This window comes from Galeopterus variegatus, unplaced genomic scaffold (assembly GCF_000696425.1).
Source record: "Galeopterus variegatus unplaced genomic scaffold, G_variegatus-3.0.2 Scaffold2048, whole genome shotgun sequence".
Lineage (NCBI taxonomy): Eukaryota > Metazoa > Chordata > Mammalia > Dermoptera > Cynocephalidae > Galeopterus > Galeopterus variegatus.
In genome coordinates, this window is record NW_007728159.1 from 97439 (window position 1) to 107229 (window position 9791).

The following is a 9791-nucleotide window of genomic DNA, read 5'->3' on the forward strand; positions in this document are numbered from 1 at the left end:
GGTCATGGGTTCAGATCCCAGTACCAGCGAGCCACCAAAACAAACAAACAAACAAACAAAAAACCCAAAAACAATCCACTCCCGCATATACACACAAACTCTAAGTTTATTTGTACATAACATCAAACAATTAAGTTTAAGTGCTTCATGCCTGTGATGCCTGGGGCAAATAGTCCACCTGGCCCTCCTGATCTTTGGCTCTCCATTTAGCTCTTCTATATACATATATGTGTGTGTATATATATATTTGGGGAGGGAGGTGGCTAGCCTGTATGGGGATCCAAACCCTTTGCTCTTCTAAATCTCTTTCTGGATCAGGGACAGGAAATTCATAGACCATACATGCATCCTAGAGGAAGAGGAGAGAGAGGAGGAAACAGGAAGGAGAAGGAAGAGAGGAAGAAAGTTTCCTCATCTATAAAATGGGGATAATTCATGGGGTTGTCATGAGAAACAGAAGCAATAACCTTTGTGAAATCACTTTTAGAATGATTCTTTGTAAAGACTGCATACGTGAGTAAGTCACAACCTCTGTTCTTAAGGAACATCTAGTCTTTTAAGGAGACTAGACATATGTACCTGTAACTCCAGTGGGAGATAGTTTAAGAACAGCATCTGTCACTTTTATTTATTTGTTCGTTTATTTATTTATACACTGAAAGAAATTTATTGAGCTCTTCCTATATGCCAGGCAATATGCTATTTTGAACTAGGCACAACTAGGGATACAGCAGGGGACAACTCTGACCCTGTCACTTCCTGAAGGAGCTTATAGTCTATATTAGAAACAGATATTGGGGCCGGCCCGGTGGCTCACTGCTACAGTGCGCTGCTTGGGAGTGTGGCGGTGCTCCCGCCGAGGGTTCGGATCTCACGTACAGAATGTCCGCTCACTGGCTGAGCGAGGTGCGGGCGCAACACCGAGGGTTGTGATCCCGTTGCCAGTCACTAAAAAGGAAAAAAAAAAAAAAGAAACAGATATTACCATCTGGGGTTGTCATCAGAAGATATGCCGAGTTCTGGCTTCTAGCTTTTTCCTCCTCATGATCTTGCCCAGTGCCCAGTACGCAGCACCTCCTCCATGGTGGGCTCTCATCCAGCACATGTTCAGAGAGTGCCTTGGATTCAGAATAGTCATTTTTCTAGGCTGAGATGGATGGGTAGAACATTGCAGAGCAAACATGAATAAACAGTAGTGGACATGAGAATCTGTGCCAGGCCGAGGTGAGAGGTTCCTGTAGGAGAAGAACAGGAAATAAGACTGAAAAAAAGACATTAAGCAAACTGTGCCAGAAAGAGAAGCAAAACCTTAATGTAAAAGCAAGGAGGAGCTAGTTGGATTGTATTTTAGAAATAGAACTCTAGCTACAGTGAGGAACATGGGCTCGAGTGGGCAAAAAAAGATGCAGGGAGACCTGTTCAAAGATAGGTACAAAGATCTAGTGAGGATCTGAATCAGTGCTGTGGTACGGGGTGCAGCAGAGGGGATAATGCAGAAGACATCATTCTGGGCTGGCCCGTGGCTCACTCGGGAGAGTGCGGTGCTGATAACACCAAGGCCCCGGGTTCGGATCCCACATAGGGATGGCCGGTTCGCTCACTGGGTGAGCGTGGTGCTGACAACACCAAGTCAAGGGTTAAGATCCTCTTACCGGTCATCTTTAAAAAAAAAAAAAAAAAAAAGACATCATTCTTATAAAGGGGATCGTGATTGCCTTGGGTTGAATGTCCCTCCAAAACTTAATACCCACTGTAACTACTGAGGATGGGAAATCCTATTATGGTAACTGTAAGGTAGGGCCTTGAAGACATGGTTAAGTTGATGGTGTAATGGTGGTTGTGGGCATGGTTCTGAGGGCTTTAAAGGAGAGCACATGAGGAGCTCTCTCTCTGCTCTGCCATTTTCTGCCATGTGAGACCTCTGCATTACTGTAAAGCCACCACCAAAGAAGACCCTCATAGTGTCCCCTGGACTTTGGACTTCCCAGCCTCTGAAACTGTAAGTAATAAATTTCACTTTCTTATAAATCAGTCAGTTCCAAGTATTTTGTTATAAGCAACAGAAATGGACTAATACAGAAAATTGGTCCCAGAGAAGTGGGGTGTTGCTTATAACAAATACTTGAAAATGTGGAAGGGGTTTTAGAACTGGGTGTTGAGGAGAGGTTGGAAGAATTTGAAGAAGCAAGCTAGAAAAAGCCTAGCTGATGGTGAAAGTTTTTAGAAGACAAGAAAACCAGGGAAAGTTTGGAATATCTTAGATACTTGTTAAGAAGTGGCAACCAGAATGCTGATAGAAATATGGACAGTAAAGGCCATTCTGAAAAGATCTCAGATGAAAATGAGAAGGGACTTATTGGAAACTGGGGCAAATCACCCTTGCTATGAGCTGGCAAGGAACTTGGCTGCATTCTCTTCATGCTCCAAAATTTTATGGAATGTGGAACTTCAAGATGTTGACCCAGGGTATTTGGAGAAAGAAATTTCTAAGCAGCAAAGCATTAACAAAGCTGCATAGTTACTGGTAACAGCCTACACTGAGTTATGGTAGCAAAGGCATGATGTAAAGCCAGAATTTAAAAAGGAAGCAGAGCATAAAGATTTGGAAAACTTGTGGCCTTCACTGGTAACAGCCTACACTGAGTTATGGTAGCAAAGGCGTGATGTAAAGCCAGAATTTAAAAAGGAAGCAGAGCATAAAGATTTGGAAAACTTGTGGCCTTGCCATGTGGTACAGAAGCAGAGAGCATTTTCAGGAGAAAAATGCAATGGTACTAAGAAGATGAGTATGAAAGAAAGGGATTATCAAGAGAAGGGAAGAAAGGCCCTGAAGGCATTGCAGAAGCCTCTGGGGCCAACCCTTCCATTACAGGCCGAGAGGCCTAGGGAGACAGAATTGTCTTGGGGAACAGGCCCAAGGCTTGCTGTCCAGGGCCTCCTTGGGATGCTGCTTCCCACATCAGCACCCCAGCTGCTTCGGCTGCTCCAGCCATGGATATATTGGCCCCAGGTGTGGCTGGACCCGCAGCTTTGGAAAATACAAGCTGGAAGCCTTGGCGGCACCCATGTAGTGTTAGGTCTGCAGGCTCACAGAATGCTAGAGCAGTGGAGGCTTGGGAGCCTCCAACCCAATTTCAAAGTATGTGTGGAAAAGCCTGGGAACCCTGGAAGAGATCTGTCATAGGGGTGGAGTCATCACATAGATCCTTTGCTAGGGCAATGCTGAGCAGAAACATGGGGTTGGAGCTACAGCAGAGAAACCTCACCAGTGCCATGCCTAGTAGAGTTGTGAGAACAGGACAGCCATGAAGACCCCAGAATTATAGAGTTGCCAGTGTACAACACCAGCCTGCAAGAGCTGAAGCATGGCCTCAGACCAAGAAAGTCATAGAAACGGAGCTGCCTGAGGACTTGGGGACCCGACCCCCACACCAGCATGCAGAGAACATCGAACATGGAGTCAAGGTACATGATTTGCCAGCTTTAAGAATCGATGCCTGCCCTGCCAGGTTTCAGACTTGCTTAGGACTTGTTACCCTGTTCTTTTGGCCTATTCTCCCTTTTGGAATGGTAATATGTACCCTATGTTTATCCCACCATTGTATTTTGGAAGTAGATAACTTGTTTTGATTTCACAGACGGGACTTTGAACTTTGGACTTTTGAATTGAAACAAGTTAAGATTTGGGGGCATTGGGATGAAATGAATATATTTGTTTGTGAAAAGAACATGAGTTTTGGGGGGCCAGAGGTGGAATGCTTTAGACTGAATGTACCCCCAAAACTTAGTCCTCACTGTGACAGTGTAAAGATGGTGGGAAATCCTATTATGGTAATTGATAGGTGGGGACTTGAGGAGGTGATTAAATTGTAGGACCATATTGTAGTGAATGGATTAATAATGGTAATCAGCAGTGTGGTTCAGGGCTTTAAAAGGAGAGCATGTGAGAGTCTCTCTCTCTGCTCCACCAATTCACAATGTCATACACTGCTGTCACTTAAATCACCACCAAAGAAAGACTTCACCATATGTGTTCCCTGGACTTTGGACTTCCAACCTCCAAAACTGTAAGTAATAAATTGCATTTTCTTATAAATCAGCCTGTTCCAAGTATTTTGTTATAAGCAACAGAAATGGACTAATATAATCCTATACATAGAAAACTCTAAAGACTCCTCTGAAAAATTATTAAAACTAATGAATGGATTCAGAGTAGTGGCAGGATATAAAATCAACATGCTAAAATCAATACCCTTCCTATATACCAATAACAAAATAGCCAAAGAAGAAATTGAGAAAGTAATCCCATTCACAATAGCTACCAAAAAATGAAATATCTGGGAATAAATTTAACTAAGGAGGTGAAAGACTTCTACAATAAAAACTATAAAACATTGGTGAAAAATATTGAAGAGGACACAAATAAATGGAAAGAGATCCTGCGTTCATGGGTCAGAAGATTAACATCATCAAAGTGTCCATATTACCCAAAGCTATCTACACATTCAACACAATCCCTATCAAAATACCAATGACATTCTTCACAGAAATAGAAAAAAACAATCTTAAAATTTATATGGAGCCACAAACGACCTATACAGTCAAAGCAACCTTGAACAAAAAGGACAAAGTTGGAAGCATCATACTTCCTGACTTCAAAATATATTACAAAGGTATAGCAACCAAAACAGCATGGTACTGACAGACAAACTGACCAATGGAATAGAATAGAGAGCTTCAAAATAAGTCCACACATTTACAGCCAACTGATTTTTGACAAAGGTGTCAAAAATATACAATGGGGAAAGGACAGCCTGTTCAACAAATGGTTCTAGGAAAACTGGATATCCACATGAAGAAGACTGAAACTAGATCCCTGTCCCACACCATACATAAAAATCAACTCAAAATGTATCAAAGACCTAAATTTAAGATCCCAAACTGTGAAATTACTAGAAGAAAACATAGGGGAAACACTACAGGAAGTGGGAGTGGGCAGCACTTTTTTGAGAAAGACTACAAAGGCACAGGCAAAAATACATAAAATACAAAAATAAAAATAAAAAATAAAAAATACATAAGTGGAATGACATCAAACTAAAAAGCTTCTGTACAGCAAGAGACACTGTCAAAAAAGTGAAGAAACAACCTATAGAAAGGGAGAAAGTTCTTGCAAACTACACATCAAACAAGGGGCTAATATACAGAATATATAAGGAACTTAAACAACTGAACAGCAAAATAACATCTAACCTAATTAAAAAATGGGCAAAGGACCTGAACAGATAGTTCTCAAAGGAAGACGTGCAAATGTCCAACAGGCACATAAAAAAATGCCCAACATCACTAGTCATCAGGGAAATGCAAATTGAAACCACAATGAGATATCATCTCACTGCCGTTAGAATGGCTACTGTCAACAAGACAAAAAATAACAAATGCTGGGGAGGATGCGGAGAAAAAAGAACTCTCCTACGTTGCTGGTGGGAGTGTCAATTGGTACACCCACTGTGGAAAACAGTATGTGTTGCTTAGCCTCCCACAGATTTGTCACCCCTTTTCCCCTGGGTGATGGAGCTGCCAAAGATTACTCAAAGCCCATCTCTTCTGAGCAGTGAGAAGCCCCAGAAAGGGGTCAATCTCCCAGAACCCTCAATATAGAGGCATTCCTTTCATTTGGGAAATTAACCACGAATTGGGGTTCTCTTCCTGCATTTGTTCTCCAGCCCAGGAAGTTAAAGGAAGAGACCTAGGTGGGGTTATAGTTTTTAACCATACAGGCTGGTAACATTCAGTAAAAACAAGCCAGATGACATTCCATAAAGCAATTAAGTGATCCACCAACAAAAGCTTGACCTTAGCAAAACATTCCTTCTCCCTACAGCAGCTTCCCAGTATCTTTACATATCAATCAGCAACTTGTCTGTCTTTGAACCAGCAGCCTTGCTGTGTTACAACTCTTTATCTTACAACAGAGACTATATAGCCTGGGGAAATTTTCCTGTTATTGTAAGGTCAATATTTGAAACTGCAAGGCTTTGGAAAACCAGGTCCTGTGAAGTAATTTGCTTTATGCATACTCTACAAGTATGGAGTTTCCTCAGAGAACTAAAAATAGATCTACCTTACCAACCTGCTATCCCAATATTGGGTATATTCCCAAAGGAAATGAAATCAACATATCAAAAAGACTCCTGTACTCCCATGTTCATCACAACACTATTCACAATAATCAAGAGATGGAATCAATCTAAATGGATGAATAGATTTTTTAAAATGTGGTGTATATACACAATAGAATACTACTCAGCAATTAAAAAAAAAATCCCATCATTTGCAGCACATGGATGGTATTGGAAACCATCATGTTAAGTGAAGTCAGACACAAAAAGACAAATATCACATGATATCACTCATAGGTGGAATCTAAAAAAAAAAAAAAAAAAAAAAAAGTGGTTCTCATAGAAGTAGAGAGTAGAATAATGGTTACCAGAGGCGAGGGTTTGGGGGAAATGGTGAGGGAAGTGGTAGACCAATGGATACAAAACTATGCTACCTACCCTAAGTGAACCATTGTGCAGTATATGCATGTATTGAAACAACATACTGTACCCCACAAATATGTACAAGTAAATGTTAAAATAGTTTGAATAAAAAATTTTTTTAAAAGAAGACAAATGAGGGGCCGGCCCGTGGCTCACTCGGGAGAGTGCGGTGCTGATAACACCAAGGCCCCGGGTTCGGATCCCACATAGGGATGGCCGGTTCGCTCACTGGCTGAGCGTGGTGCTGACAACACCAAGTCAAGGGTTAAGATCCCCTTACCGGTCATCTTTTTTAAAAAAAAAAAAAAGAAGACAAATGAGGGCCGGCCCGGTGGCGCACTCGGTAGAGTGCAGCGCTTGGGAGTGTGGTGGTGCTCCCGCCGAGGGTTCGGATCCCATATAGAGACCGGTCCGCTCACTGGTTGAGCACGGTGTGGGCGCGACACTGAGGGTTGCGATCCCGTTGCTGGTCGCGGTACGGGCACAACACTGAGGGTTGTGATCCCGTTACCGGTCACGAAAAAAGACAAAAAGGAAAAAAAAAAAAAAAGAAGACAAATGAAAAGAAGGTGATTTGAATATGAGTCTTCAGACTAGATCTAGTCCCCAAGTGCTATCATTTGAATCTTTGTGTCCTCTCCAAAATTCATGTAAGACTTCATCACCAATGCAATAGTATTACGAGTTAGGGACTTTAGGAGGTGATTAGGCCATGAGGCCTCCTCCCTCATGGATGCCATTAGTGCCTTATAAAAGGGCTGAAGTAACTAGCTAGGCCCTTTTGCCCTTTTACCTTTCACCACGTGAGGATGCAGCAACAAGGTGCCACTTGGGAGCAGAGACCAAACACTCACCAGACACTGAACCTGCAGGCACATTGATCTTGAACTTCCAGCTCCAAAACTGTTAGAAATAATTTTATATTGTTTATACATTACCCAGTCTTGGATATTTTGTTATAGCAGCAGGAACAAACTGAGACACCAGGGATACACTCTCATTCAATACTACTTTTCCTTCCTGGATGGTATTATAACCCTAATTAATTATTTGTGCAAGTATCTTTGAATATCTTCCTCCCTTGTAAATTCATTTCTCCCTGTAAATCCTTGTCTGTCTGACACAAAATTGATACTCAGTAAATATTTATAGAAAAAATTGACTAAGTGAAAAGGGTGAGAGAGGCCAACCTGACTCTGAGACCTGGAGCATAGGTGAATGCATGGCGGGAGGAAGACTGATTTGGGTTTGGGGGCCTTGAGCCTCAGACCTCAAAATCCAGCCTGGGAAGAGAAAGAGAGGAAGGAATGCAGTTAATCAGTTTATTGGCAAGAAATGCCAACAGAGAGTCGACTTATTTTTACACATGCCCCCTCTTATATATGTTGTTGCTTTCTTATTTTGCCTCGGTTTCAGCACATTCCAACCTGCAAATCCCTTTGTCTCTGACGATACCACCCAAGTTTCCTCCTTATCTCTCAGGGTTTCAGACATAGAAGTCTAGCGGTTCATTTGGAGCCTTTCCCAGCCTGGCTCAGAGCCCATCTACATTTGGGCAGATCCTATAGCCCCCTGCCAGAAGGGGTTGATGACAGACAATGGTCTGTGTGAGGCTGTCTTTCTTCCCCTCCTAAGGTATGGCCCCAGGCTCCAGCCTGAGATAGGGTCTGAGGTCCAAAAATTAGGAGTTGGCAAAAAAAATATTGGCAATGTAGTATAGTGGTTAAGATCCAGCTTTGAGTTCACTCTGACCTGAAACTGAATCCCAACTCTGCCACTTACTAACTGTGTGATCTTGGAGTTATCCTCATTTAACCTCAGAGAAGATATTAATACCCATCTTGAATGGTTGATAGGAATTAGGAGAGAAAATTTATAAACACTTGGCTCACAGTAAACACTCAATGAGTAGTAACCATTATCCCTTAATACAGAGAATCTATTGTTTGTGTCTCTGGTGAAGGCCACAAGAAAACAAAATAAGGTCTGAAATGTCAACACACTGGATGGTGCTGCCAGAACTGCTGCCAGAACTACTGCCGCTACGGCCCCCATGACCAGAAAGTTTCCCCACAGTCCCGGCTTCTTTGCTACTTTTGATTCAAAGACTGGGCCTGTGCACTTGGCTACAAGTGAGGCTAGTTAAATCAATTAGGAATGTGAATGCTTTTGTCTACAGATAACAGAAAACTTGACTGTAGTGACATTTTTTTAAAAAAAGTATATTTTATTCACATACAAGAAAAATTGGGGTAGGTAGTCTTACTGGCTCAATAAAAACTCAATGAGAACTATATCAGAGCTGATATTGCTGAGATTCATTTCGCCTTATCCTTATAGTTGCAAGTTGCCTATTGCTGCTTACACCACCACATCTGTAGAGGGTTAGAAATCTTGATTCTCATTTGATTTTTAGAATAGGGTTTGTAGGTAATGCATGTATGGGGCAAAAGCCCTCGATTAGTGGGCAAAAGCCCACAGATAGCAGGGCAAAATCCCATCTAATCAATTCTAATCAAGTATGTGTTGATTCTCAGTTAATTTTTAGAATAGGGTTTTTAGGTAATGCATGTATGGGGCAAAAGCCCTCAGTTGGGGGGGAAAGCCCACAGATAGTGGGGCAAAAGCCCACAGATAGCGGGGTGAAAGCCCATCTGTTGGGAAAATATAGGAAAATTGTCAGGGCCCCTCAGATGTTCAGAATCTTGCTGAGCATTTGATGTAAATATGCACTTGCACCCAGGTGTTCCTTGGCTATTGTCTAAGGTAATTGATGTAAATATGCACTCAGAATCTTGCTGAGCATTTGATGTAAATATGCACTTGCACCCAGGTGTTCCTTGGCTATTGTCTAAGGTAATTGTGCATGTGCACCCAGGTGTCCTGGTTATAACTTAAGTATAAAGGAAGAGTGGCTCTGATCCATGCTGTCCCTGCTGTAGGGCCCCATAAAACCCCAAAGGAGACATTCCCTAAAACATGGTGCCTTTCCGGCTTCTCTTCCGGGTCCTAACATTCCCACCGGCGCCAAAGTATGGCCTATCAAAATCATCACCCACCCTTCCGACCAATCAGCCACCACCCCGCATACTAACCACCCTCTCCCGGAACTCAGCTCTCTATAAATGTATGCTTCACCCTCAAATAAAGTGGAACTTCTCCGGTGAACTGTCAGCTCGGGTCCTGTCATTCTTTCAGATATGAAGAATAAACTCCAAGGTAAGGGTGTATTGCAAGCTTAGAAGA